The 14,656-nt window shown below is 37.3% G+C and overlaps 1 pseudogene; it reads right to left on the bottom strand.

Annotated features, from left to right (window-relative positions):
- Nucleotides 1-14,656, bottom strand: part of LOC149540544 (filament-like plant protein 4) — a 58,503-nt pseudogene that overhangs the window by 32,685 nt on the left and 11,162 nt on the right.

The raw sequence follows: 14,656 nt of genomic DNA, 5'->3' as shown, positions 1-14,656 counted from the left end.
CACTCACAACATATCAAAAAAGTGAATCCATGTAGTATCAAGGACATCCACAATACATAAACCAATAACCTACAATAATAACTCTTATAACAAGTCTCCAACACTCTCCCAAGTTCTCCATAACCAATAGAGGAAAGAGATAAAAGAATAACTATGTCATCTCTCACATGACATACATGAGCACAAACTAGTGATCACAATCTCCAACCAATCTCATATCCAATGTAAGTGAAAATTGAACATCCAAGAACATAACCAAGATGAAAGAGAAACCATGAAAATCATAAACTTTATCATTTCCTTCTATACACACCTCTAGATGTAAAATGTGCAAGTATGATCTCCTCCATAAAACCCCAACAAGAAGCCTCAACAACACCCAAACCATACCATTTAACTAATCATGGGTGTAATCCTCTCACAAGAAGATCAAACTCATAAACCATTCCTAATCCAAGGAATATGCCTAATATAAAATCATCTCCCAAACTTAACCAGCATAATGACATATGCAAATAGAGATAACCAATGTTAAACTATCTCTCAAATGAACCCTCTAGAACTAACTCATGTATCATAGCTCAAGATTCATATCCATGAAAGATAAGCATAAATGTAATGCACCTAAGAGAAACAATGGGCTATACCTCTCAAGTAGCAAACCTCTGAGTAGACCAAGAGTGGGGAATGAGAATGCTCATCAAGCTATCCAAGTCTCCAACCAAGACTCATCTAAGAACAATCTCCTCTCATGTCCATATCAAGTGAATGCCCCTCAGACTTCTTGCTAAAACCATCAACCGTCCCAACAAACACATCTCTAATCCAAGAGAAATCAACATCACCATCATCTCTAAGTATCCATGAGAACCTGTAACCAATCAATCCATGCCAACTCCAAATGCAACATAGCAATATCATGAAGTATCCATCTTATGATCAATGTACTCAATACCAAGAAACTAAACCAAGATCAATGTCAAAGTTCCAACCATGGCCTTAGGAACATAAACATGACAACATGATCTAACCATCTCAACCAAAGAGATAACATGCTCCATATGAACATACTATAACATGTCAAAACTCTAAATGCGTATCAAGAGTATATCATGACATAATAATAAAACCATCCTCACACCAAGGATAACATGTCAAATGAAAGCATAAATCACACCTTTACCAAGAAACCTATGAGTCCTCAAGATGCAACCATCTCCACACACCATGAAGAAAACCATCTCCACATACCATGAAGAACCATCTCCACACAACATGAACATAATCAAGAACCCCATGATTCCTCAAGATCTAACCATCTTCACACACCATGGAAATAACAAGTGCACCATGAAAATGTCAAAAATTCTTATGTAGCAACATGATCTAAGACAAACCTCCAACATCTACAAACACTATATATATATATATATATATCAATGCCAACAACTCCCACTCAACTATGGTATTGTGTAACTTATGGAATCATAAAATTCATCTCCTACATGAAGATCCTTCAGGTCTCCACTTACACAACCAAAGTGTTAAAAGTGAAACCAAGATCTCCAAACCAAGAAGATACAAACCAAACCAAGAACTAATCCTACACTATCACCCCATCATTGTCACAAGCTCTCACTAAACTATGTATCCAAGCTATCCGTGACACATGATAAAAAAAACCATCCTCTAACCATGAGAATCAACCAAGGCATAAAACCATCAAAGAACTCAAAGTGCACATCATGAGCTCCTCAAAAGAAACCAAATAACCATGATCCTCAACCAAGAAGATATACTACTATAACCAAATCAAGAATCCAAACCAGTGAACATCAAGGATGTACCTATATATCCAATCATGTCATGCCAAAATCTATGGCACCATGATCACATCCATGAACCTAGCATCTAACTCTCAATGTGCCCAACCTGTTAGCATAAAATAGTCAACCATAATCCTCCACCATGATTGTACCTGGTAACAACATCTCATCCCTTCTACATGAAGAAAAAATTAAAAAATCATGTGACTTAGCGCATAGACAACTCAAATCCAAGACACCAATCTGAATATGCATCAATAATGAAATATCAATGGTTAAAGACAACCCATAACCAAGCCATAAATGCAACTTGTAAGTATAGACCACTAACAACACTACATAACTTTCAAATCTAACAAGTCATCATACATATCCAAACCAAACACCGATAACCATATCATCATGAGACCAATTTGAAACATAAGCTAAGTATACAATGACATCAAACTCAAATCTCAACAATATACAATGCCATAAACTCGCAATGCTACCATATTCAATATATATCATAAACTATTCAAATTAATATATTACCAAATAAACCATGCCAAACTTGCACCAAATCTAAACCAATGTGTAGAGCTCTCCAAGGGCTTTTTGTTGACTAGTTGAAGTCCAAAATTCGACTCCATATGCCCAAGTTATGCTCTAATCTATACTCAAAAATAAATATCATCTGACATTTGGGCTCTTAAAACTTGAAAAATGTCAAAATCAAAAAATCAAACCTACACCAAGTTTTAGTGCTTTGAATTAGCTTTCCAACACCTGTAAGAAGTCTGAAATCTAAGATCATGAGAGAAAGTTATGGCCATTTTACTAAGACAGTCTTTTTGCCATTTTCACTATGATTTTTTTTTGTAACAAAAATTCTAACAAGATTAAATTTGATGGCCATCATGGCCTAAAACTTAAAAACTCTTTTATTTCCTTTAAACATGGCCAAACTATGGCATATTATATAGCAAAATTTATGGAAATGTCAACCCAGATCCAATGGTGAGGTTTTTTTTACCCAGGAGGTCATTTCTGCAACCTCCCACCTAAAACCCTCATTTAAATAAAACATCTAAAAAACCCTTTTGTCCAACAATTTCACATGCCCAAAATATTTCAATATCCCATCATAACAGAAAATTCAAAAGCCTTAGATCTGCAATAAATAACTCATATATCTTGCCCTTTCTTTTATCCTCTCATGCATTCTCACAGATTTAATCTAGGGTTACAATAATAAAACCATAGCTCTAATACCACTCGTAAGGAAACTTGCAACAAAGAATATAACTATTTCCACATAACCTATAATAGATCTAAAACATATATGCAATTAAAATCCATATGCAAGAGAATAGATAAGATACTCACAAAAATGTGACACAAGATATACCCTAGGAAACCCTCATTGAGAGAAAAATCCAGTCTCCAAAAGCATCCATCACCATGTATTATTCAACAAAAACACAATTGCAATACAACCATGGAACCGTTCAAAGCCATAGCCACCGCCAAGCAATCTATGTGAACAAGCATGAATCCACACATACCATGCCATGCTTCCAAACTTCACAAATGCTTCCTTGGCTAACCTATCAAGACTTTTCTTGCTCAACTCTTGATTTTTCCCTTTTTTCTTATCACACTAACAACTACCCTTGTGGTTGCTTATCTAGTAGCAAGTCCCACAAAAACACCAAGTAGTATTACATAAACCATGTGCTACCTAACCTGTTGAATCCACATTTAATATTGAAAATTTAATTATTTTCTCCAATATTAAATAATTACATGAAACATTATCACAATGTTACAATAAAACTCATCAAGTATATCCCATGGAATCTTTACATATTGCACGTCCATCTAAGTGCTCCTAGATACAACATTACATAATAAAATAAAATAATACAATATAACAATATTATGCAATGTGTGCAACACCCATTTTCTCAACAAAGATATCTAAGCCATGGTAATACAAATATTTTAGCATAAACTAATACAAGATCTATGAAAGCTTAATTTGTGAACCCAAATTGTGTCATGCTCTTAAGTAATAAATTCAAATAATATCTCAATAACACCCCTCCATTGATTCTCACCTTCCATGACTATCAATACACAATTTTTAATGTAATATATTGCAAAGTTATCACGGATATACTAATAATAGGCTACCACGTGATCTTGGAGGTTATAAATTCCCTCATCAAAGTCTCATACCCTATTCTAGAATGCCAATCTAAAATAAATGTTTTAATATGTAATTAACTATAGTTAATCAAATTTTAATGTCAAATTATGTAACATAGAATAGTGATGTGACAATCTAGTAAAAGAATTAGCAAAACAAAAAATTGTGAATGATCAATGTCACAATTTGTGTCTAAAAGGTGTAGTCAATGATATTTTTAATAAGTTCCTCTAGTTACTTCATTATCCTAAAGATAATATTGAGGAATTGAGAAAAATGATTTGATTGTGTAGCAACATATACATCATTTATCCTAAAATTACCAAATATTAGTGTACAAAAGTAATAATCATTTATTGAGTCATCTTTGTTTGAGTAACTACTGATTTAGTGATTTATTTGCTCATTTATTTAGTCAATTTAATTTATTCTAACCTTGTAATTTTACCAAATGACCACATTAGTCATTTATTGAGTCATTTATATTGGTGAATGACAAAAAATAGTAGAATTTGGTCACTTGCAGTCACGTGACTAAAAATTTTAGTCACATGACTAAACATTTTAGTCACATAGTCATTTATTTTTCCAAATTCTACTAGTGTCTAAATCCCTTTTCTCAAGACTTTATTCCAAGGAAATCTTCTCTTTGGTTCCCACCACACTCTTTTCACTTGGGTCATCCAATTTAACAATTGTTTGGTTCATTTTGTGTGAAAAGAGGGAGACCACCTTCTCCATCTCTTTGAAATCATCCATTAGATCCATATTGTGTGAGTCCAGAGCCTTAGTACTCATGCTTGAGATATTTTCTTTCTAAATGTGAGATGGCTCTGATATTAGTGTAGAAGCCCATATGATGGGGACACGACCCAAGCACAGAATGGACACAACAGAAAAGGGAAAACTGTATTAACTATGTAAATATGCTATTACATTCAGTACAGAGAAAATAGACTTCAAAACATGCCCTAAGGGCTTACAATAGTATAAGTCTGGAGATAATTTCTCCTTTTAGTACCTCCTCTCAAACTCCACTCCGAACTGCCTTTTACAATGCTAGAAATGTTCTTAAATAGACCCCAAAGGGTTAAGGATTAGGAATACATTCTAGAAAGTGCAAGTAGGCATCCACTGACCAAATAGAAGGCTCTAGAAGTCACATTAGAAGTCAGCACAAAATTAGAAGAATTCAAAAATGGTAACCAAACTTTTGAGAGGCATAACTTTTGAACCGTAGCTCCAATTGACGAACCATTTACATTTTCGAAAAGCTCTCAAAGCGCTCTATAGCCCTATGGACCAAATTTTCTCGTCCCCCATTTTTCAACCCTGTTTGAAGTCATTTAATGCCCCTAACCTAACTTTGAAGCATTCTTAGGATGTCTCCAAAAACTGAAAAACTGCGATAACTTTTAAACCGTGGGGCCTTTTGACATGATTCTTTTTCTGGAATGCTCTAAATTACAATTACAATCTTTTGACCAATTTACACCTTCTATTTCACCAAAATGATGGCTCAATTACATACCCCTATTTTTTTGACATTTACACGTATCCCAAGGTGTTCAAATACTCTATCCTAGAAAACTGATAGTGGAATTGTGAGAGTTGGAACCTTTATTTGACCCAAACAGGTATCTAGAAATGAAAACACATAAAACAGAAACTAAGTCTAAGTACATTTTTTGGTTGACATAGGATTGCCCTTATACCTTTGGATGCTCCTGCATGATCTGATTAAGATCTAGGACTATTACAGAGGAATGCTTAACATTATTTCATAAAGTAAAATTTCAAAGCATTAATTAGCAAATTAACACAACTTAAATGCTTAAATGAACAAAGCAGAAAAAGGTAATGACTGAAAGAAAGAGAGTAGAGACATAAGACAAAACACGATTGATAACAGAGTTCGTCCAGGAAGGACTACGTCTCTGGGTCCAGCTCCAATAGGGGGACCGATCCGATTTGCTCCAAAATCAATTACAAGTGTTCAAGATCTTCCCTTCAAGCACAATTGCAACATTACTCTCCAATGTGCAGGAATAATCATCAAGTCTCCAAGATCATAATCTCCTTCTCATCACCTGGATGCCTTTCCAAAGCCTATTACCCCCATTTTGGTTACATATTTCGAGTTTACCCCTTTTACCAATTTTTTTTTATGATCTCACACCAAAATTAAGAGTTTGTTTTCAAGAAATACCCTTATTTAGATAAGATTGGGTGGATTTGTTATGGATAGATAACAACTCTTCCCTTAATATTCTATATACCATAAATAGCCCATTAGTTGGCCTTAATTTTAGGAGGCCAATGGTTAGGAGTTCAACTCCCATTATCTCATTCCTTTAATTCGAATTAAATAGCTATTTTAATTCGAATTTGAATGTTTTCCCTCTCTTTATGATTTTGTGATGTCATGCTGACATCATCAAAATCCATACTTTTGCTTGAATTTGAAACCATCATAACTTTTATATCCGATCTCCGTTCTTGATGAAATGAATGCCATTGGAAAGCTTTTGACGAGCTCTTTCATTTGGAATCCATTGTCAAATACTTTTGAGATGATTATTTTTTCACCCTTTTATGACCTTTGGTCCCAGTTTGACCATTTTGACCAGTCATAATTTTTGCACTTGAACTCCAATTTTGATCGTTCGAGTTATGTTGGAGTCAAAATTGTGAACACTTGTAATGATGTTGATTCTTGGAGCATTGGGGACATTTTACTTTTTAGTAATTTTTATCCCCTGGATCAAGCCTCCCCACTGAAGAGCTTTCGGACCTTCGAAAGTTTGGATTACTTAGAAAGAAGGTGAGGGTATAGTTGCCTCACTTTACCAATCTCCATCCATCTTGCCTTGCTTGGATGCATCCCCTTCAATCCCACTCAGAGGTATTCAACTGGTCCCCTTCGTGAAGTTCTAACATTCCTGTCTAGGATAACATCTTCTGGCAATTCTGACATATAATCTGGTGACAGATCATCAACTGATGGAACCTGAACACTGATATCTTCATCCAAAATCATTGGAGGCTCATACAACTTTAGATTCTCAACATTAACAATTGAGTAAATTTGCATGTATGGAGGAAGATTAAGGTGAAAAGCAATGGTACCAATCTTTTACAAGATCTAAAAAGGACCATACCTAATAGGCTTGAGCTTCCTTCCTTCACTTTGCATTCTTTCGTTGTTGATATGTAACCAAACTTTGTCACCAACTTGGAATTGGTGATCAATGCTGATGCAGGAGCATCCAAAGGTATAAGGGCAATCCTGTGTCACCCAAAAAAAAATGTACTTAGACTTAGTTTCTATTTCATGTGTTTTTATTTTTGGACACCCATTTGGGTCAAATAAAGGTTCCAACTCTTAGAGTTCAACTATCAGTGTGCTAGAAAATCTCAAAAAAATAGGAGCATGCAATTTGGCCATCATTTTGGTGATCTAGAAGGTGCGAATTGTCTAGATGAATGTAATTGTGATTTAGGGCATTTCAGAAAAAGAATCAGGTCAAAAGGCCCCACGGTTTGAAAGTTATTGCAGTTTTTTGAGTTTTGGAGACCTCCTAAGAATGCTTCAAAGTCATGTTAGGGGCATTAAATGACCTCAAAAAGGGCTAAAAAATGGGGGACGAGCAACACTGGTCCATAGGGCTATAGAGCACTTCGAGAGCTTTTCAAAAATGTAAACGATTCATCAATCGGAGCTACGGTTCAAAAGTTATGCCTCCCGAAAGTTTGGTTACCGTTTCTGGATTCTTCTAGATTTGCACTGACTTCTAACGCAGCTTTTGGAACCTTCTATTTGGTTGGTGGATGCCTACTAGCACTTTCTAGAATGTACTCCTAGTCCTTAACCCTTCGGGGTCTATTTAAGGAGATTTCTGGCATTGTAAAAGGCAGTTCAGAGTAGAGTTTGAGAGGAGGTACTGAAAGGAGAAATTATCTCTAGATTTATGCTATTGTAAGCCCTTAGGGCATGTCTTGAAGTTTATTTTCTCTGTACTATTTGTACTAGCTTATTTTCTTAGTTAATAAAATTTCCCTTTTATGTTGTGTCCATTTCTATTCTTGGGTTGTGTCCCCATCAAGTGGTATCAAAGCGGGTTTTCTTGAGTGTGTAGATAGAGCGCCGACTGTGAGACAGTTTGCACTAGGACTGTGTGGTTGTGGGTTCGAGTTAGAAGATTCCTCCATGAAGAGAGCATGGTGGAAGGGCCAGAGCTATTAATCCTAAGGACGTTAGAGCCCTCCAAAGGCAGGTGCAGGCATTGCAAGAGGAGCTCCATAGAGGAGCAAATGTTGCTGTAGGTGACAACAGCGAGGATGACAATGAAGAAGAAGTAATGGGACCAGAAGAGGAATTTGATGGGGAAGTTCTGAATCATGTAGAGGAAAGGCTTTTTAGGGCCATTACTAAGTTTGGAAAAAGACCTACAATTGAAGTGGGTGTATTTTCAAGAAATTTGAAACCAGATGAGTTGATCGATTGGATCAATGAACTGGAAGAATACTTTGAGTATGAGGATATCGGGGACCTAGATAGGGTTAAGTTTGCAAAGGCCAAACTAAAAGGCCATGCCAAAATCTAGTGGCAAGAGGTTCAATTGGAAAGAAACAAAAGAGGAAAGGAGAAGATCACAAGATGGGATCACATGGTGGACAAATTGAAGAAGCAGTTCATTCCTGTGGACTACGAGCTTGATTTGTTTAAGAAGATGCATGGGTTAAAGCAAGCAGGAAGATCAGTCTAAGAATATGCAGAGGAATTTTACTGACTCTTGATTAGAGTGAGGCATGAAGAAGCAAATAAGGAGAAGGTTGCTCATTATATCAGTGGGTTGCGCCCTAGCATCCAAGAGGAATTAAGCCTAGTAAGAATGACCAGCGTTGAAGAGGCATACCAGTTTACCCTACAAGTTGAAGAGAAGCGGAATAAAAGGTTTGAAGGAAGACAAAGAGGGCACGGTCAAGGAGGAAGGGGAAGTGGTAGATCATCTGGAGGCCGCAATGAAATCCAAAAGAAAAATGAAGATGAGGGTACTAGCAGGAACCAAAGGAATGAGGGTTTCAACCACTCCCGTGACCAAGACTTTGGAAATCAGAGAGAAAGAGGTAGAGGACGTGGACAAGGAAAAGGAGGCTTCTATGGTACTTGTTTCCATTGCAATGAAGAAGGTCATCGTTCCTTTGAATGCCCTCAACAACAAGGAAGGACAGATAGGAGAGCTGAGGGCCAAGCTAGGGTTGCTCATGTGGATGAGGATGCACAATCATCACATTCAAAGGATGTAGAAAGAGGAGAGACCTTGGAAAATGAAAGAGTCCTACTAAGTGGTGAGATTGAACTCGGACAATGGAGGAGTTTGTTTCGTACCAGATGCAAGTGTGAGGATAAATGTTGTGACGTGATCATTGATGGTGGTAGCACTGATAACTTGGTATCAGAAGAGATGGTCTCTAAGCTGAAGCTCAAGAGGGAGAAACATCCCACGCCCTATCGGATTGCTTGGGTAAAAGATGATCATAAGGTCCTGGTAAGTGAACAATGTTTAGTAAAATTCAAGATTGGGAGTTACCATGATGAAGTTCTCTGTGATGTTATTTCGATAGATGTTTGCCATCTATTGTTGGGTAGACCATGGCAATCTGATAGACATGCAGTACATGATGGACATACAAACACATACTCTCTGACAAAGGATGGAGTTTGCCACAAATTGAAGCCCATGAAAAAGGAAGGTGAAAAGGTATGTAGCAGTGCTAGGATTTGTCTTGTTGATGAAAGGAAGTTTTTAGATGGCATGAAACATCAGCATATGTGTTATGCTTTGATTCCTAGGAAAGATAAAGAAGGTAGTAGTGAAATACCACTTGAAGTTTTAGATTTACTAGGGGAGTTTGGAGATATTATCTCTGATAATGTTTCAGATGGATTGCCACCAATAAGACAATTCAGTCATCAGATAGATCTGATTCCAGGAGCTAGTTTGCCTAACAAGGTTGCTCACATGATGACTCCTATTGAAACAGAGGAGCTAAATAGATAGGTTCAGGAGCTGTTGAGGAAGGGCTTGATTCAAGAGAGCCTGAGTCCATGTGTTGTACCTGTAGAGCTCGCACCAAAGAAGGATGGAGAGTGGAGGATGCATATAGATTCTCGAGCTATAAATAGGATAACCATCAAGTACCAATTTCCTTTGCCAAGGATGGATGACCTTATGGACTGCTTGAGTGGAGCTCAATACTTCACAAAGATAGATCTAAAGAGTGGTTATCACCAGATACGAATTCGAGAAGGAGATGAGTGGAAAATAGCCTTCAAGACCAAGGAGGGTCTTTATGAGTGGTTAGTCATGCCCTTTGGATTGACGAACGCCCAAGCACCTTCATGTGGCTCATGAATGAGGTACTTAAGAAGTTCTTGGGAAAATTTGTTATTGTTTATTTGGATGATATTTTAATTTTCAGCAAGACTGTGGAAGAACATTTATTACATATTTATAGTGTCCTTGAAAGGCTAAGGGAAGAGAAACTGTTAATTAATCTAAATAAGTTTATCTTTGCAAAAAGGGAATTAGTCTATTTGGGGTTTGTTATATCACCTGAAGGTCTCAAAATGGATCCAGAGAAGGTAAAAGCCATATTGGAATGGCCTACTCCAAGGTCTGCTACTGAGGTAAGATCATTTCATGGTCTAGTTAGTTTCTACAGGAAGTTTATTAAGAATTTTAGTGGCATATATGCACCCCTAACTGATACAATAAGAGGGGATAGAAAAGAGTTCAAATGGACTGCAACAGCTGTGAGAAGTTTTGAATTGTTGAAGAAGAAGGTGACAGAACAGCCTGTATTGGCACTTCCAAATTTTAGAAAGGTTTTCCAGGTGGATTGTGATGCTAGTGGCAGTGCTATTAGGGCTGTATTAAGCCAAGAAGGTAAGCCTATTTCATATTTTAGTGAAAAATTGAATGATGCAAAGAAGAAGTATTCTATTTATGATCAAGAGTTCTATTCAATAGTTTAGGCCTTAAAGAAATGGAGGCATTATTTATTGCCAAAGGAATTTGTTTTGTATACTGATCATCAAGCATTATAGTACCTAAATAGCCAAGGTAAATTGAATTAGAAGCATATGAAGTGGGTAGAGTTCTTGTAGAGCTATACATTTGTGTTGAAGCATAGAAGTGGAAAATCTAACAGGGTTGCAAATGCACTAAGTAGGAGATAGTTGTTGCTTACAGTAATGCAGGTTGAAGTAGTTGGGTTTGATGAACTCAAGAATTTGTACCCCGTGGATCCTGATTTTGTTGAAGCATGGAAAGCTTGTAAAGAACCTGTTGCTGTAGATAGAACCAAGTGGTTAGACTATTTGATTCAGGATGGCATGTTGTTCAAGGGTAGTCAATTGTGCATTCCAAGGAGTTCCATGAGGGAAAATCTGATTAAGGAGAAACACAGTGGAGGGATGGCAGGACATTTTGGTCGAGATAAGACCATTTCCATTCTTAGAGAACATTATTTTTGGCCTCAAATTTCACAGGATGTGAAGAATTTTGTACAGAGTTGCTAGGTTTGTCAAGTTGCCCATGGGTTTAGTCACAATACTGGCCTATATCAGCCATTGCCTATTCCATCAAAGCCATGGGAAGACATAAGTATGGATTTTGTTCTTAGATTGCCAAGGACACAAAGGGGTAATGACTCAGTATTTGTGGTGGTTGATAGGTTCTCCAAAATGGCACATTTCATTCCATGCCACAAAACTCATGATGCTATCCATATTGCAGACTTGTTTTTCAGAGAGGTGGTGAGACTACATGGTCTCCCAAGGAGTATAGTTTCTGACAGAGATACTAAATTTGTGGGGTATTTCTGGAGGACATTGTGGAAGAAGTTGAGAACAAACCTAAAATTTAGTTGCACACATCACCCACAGACTGATGGCCAAACAAAAGTGGTAAACAGAAGTCTGGGCAATTTGCTGAGATGTTTAGTTGGGGATAAGCCCAAGGGATGGGATTTGATTCTACCACAGGCAGAGTTTGCTTATAATAACTCTATAAATAGGAGTACTGGAAAATCACCATTCCAAATTGTATATGGGAGTAGCCCAAGGACTGCACCAAAGCTGAGGAAGATAGAACAAGGGGAGAGGACAAGTGCTGAAGCTAAGGAATTTGTTGAACATATCAAGCGTCTACATGAGGAGGTTCAAGCACACATTACCAAGATGAATCAAGAGTATAAAGCTAGGGCTGATCAAAGGAGAAGACATAAGGAATTCCAAGTAGGAGATTTAGTCATGGTGCACTTACAAAAAAAAGATTTCCAGCCGATACTTACAACAAGCTGAAAATGAAGAAATTTGGCCCCTGCAAAATTTTGAAGAAACATGACTCAGGAAATGCATAAGAAGTGGAGTTGCCAGATGGTATTCAGATTTCTCCCATTTTCAACATTTCAGATTTAATAGAGTATCATGATGATGGTGTAGATGAGGAGCTGGTGTTAGAGCCATGTCCGATTCCTACTTCTAAGAAGGAGGAGATAGAAGACATTCTAGATCATCGTGTGGGTAGGAGTACTAGAAATAGGCAGTATGAAGAGTATTTGGTGAAGTGGAAAGGATGGTCGATCAAGGACTCAACTTGGATTTCAGCAGCTGAGGTTTCCCATTTTGGATTTCCCCTGCCATTCATAAAGTGACAAGGTCACTTTTCAATCTACCCTGGGTGTATGATGCAGGAGCATCTAGAGGTATAAGGGCAATCCTGTGTCACCCAAAAAAAAAAGTACTTAGACTTAGTTTCTGTTTCATGTGTTTTTATTTTTGGACACCCATTTGGGTCAAATAAAGGTTCCAACTCTCAGAGTTCAACTATCAGTGTGCTAGAAAATCTTGAAAAAATAGGAGCATGCAATTTGGCCATCATTTTGGTGACCTAGAAGGTGTGAATTGGCCAGATGAATGTAATTTTGATTTAGAGCATTCCAGAAAAAGAATCAGGTCAAAAGGCCTCACAGTTTGAAAGTTATTGCAATTTTTTGGGTTTTGGAGACCTCCTAAGAATGCTTCAAAGTCAGGTTAGGGGCATTAAATGACCTTGAAAAGGGATAAAAAATGGGGGATGAGTGAAGTTGGTCCATAGAGCTATAGAGCACTTCGAGAGCTTTCCAAAAATGTAAACGGTTCGTCAATTGGAGCTACGGTTCAAAAGTTATGCCTCCCGAAAGTTCAGTTACCATTTTTGAATTCTTCTAGATTTGCACCGACTTCTAACGCAGCTTCTGGAACCTTCTATTTGGTCGGTGGATGCCTACTAGCACTTTCTAGAATGTACTCCTAGTCCTTAACCCTCCGAGGTCTATTTAAGGAGATTTCTGGCATTGTAAAAGGCAGTTCGGAGTAGAGTTTGAGAGGAGGTACTAAAAGGAGAAATTATCTCCAGATTTATGCTATTGTAAGCCCTTAGGGCATGTCTTGAAGTTTATTTTCTCTATACTATTTGTACTAGCTTATTTTCTTAGTTAATACAATTTCCCTTTTCTATTATGTCCATTTCTATTCTTGGGTTGTGTCCCCATCAAATGCGATGCTTATCATGGCGAGCCTTGTATTTTGCTTGGCTCTGCTCCAACTGTGCTTCTACTACTTGATGGATTGCTTGGACCTTTTGGATGAACTTTAAAGCCTTTTCTGCATCATGGCGTCCATCTACAACATCATCCTTCCCAAAAGAAAAATCCATTGGTGTCTTAGGCAAGTAACCGAAGCAAGTCTCAAAAGGAGACCTCTTTGTAGAAGAGTGTGCCGCATGGTTGTAAGCATGCTGCACATAATGAATACTTTCATCCCACAACTTAGGATGTTTACTACAGTAACCTCTAAGCAAATGCACAACTATCCTATTCACTAACTCTGTCTGTTCGTCAGTCTGCGGATGGAAGGTTGTACTCTTCTTCAACTTGGTGTCCATGAGTCCCCACAAAGATGACCAAAATTCCCCTAAGAATCAAGAATCTTGATCCGATACAATAGAAGTGGGTAACCCAAAATGAACCCATACATCTTGAAAGTACAAATGAACAGTCAATTCAGCAGTAACTTGCTTTTTACAAGGCATTAAAATACACATTTTGGTGAACCGATCAACTACTACATACAAATAATCATGACCCTTCTTAGACATAGGTAAACCTCCCACAAAGTCCATAGATACACTTTCCCATGGATGGGATGGTACAGGTAATGGTGTGTACAAACCCAATTTCCTATTACTTGGTTTGCTGGTTGCACACATTACACATCCTTTTATATACTTGGTGACAGTTTCCTGCATACGAGGCCAATAACAATATTTTTGCAATTGAGCCAATGTTTTACTTACCTCGAAATGTCTTGCAATCAAAGAGGTGTGTGCTTCATGCATTACATGTGCCTGCTCATCTTTAGGAATGCATAGTTTTCCCAAGTGGTACAACAAATTATCCTGCACATAGTAATGTTTCTCTTCTACATGTTTACCCTGGATTAAAGCTGCATAGATATCCTTAAAGTTCTCATCATTAGCATATTGTTCCTGAAAACTTTCATGAACCATAGAACTATTCCGAAGGA

This window comes from Cupressus sempervirens, chromosome 9 (genome assembly GCF_028749045.1).
Source record: "Cupressus sempervirens isolate cs-2001-9-10 chromosome 9, ASM2874904v1, whole genome shotgun sequence".
Lineage (NCBI taxonomy): Eukaryota > Viridiplantae > Streptophyta > Pinopsida > Cupressales > Cupressaceae > Cupressus > Cupressus sempervirens.
Note: the sequence above shows the minus strand (reverse complement) of the source record. Positions and strands in the feature narration are given on the sequence as shown.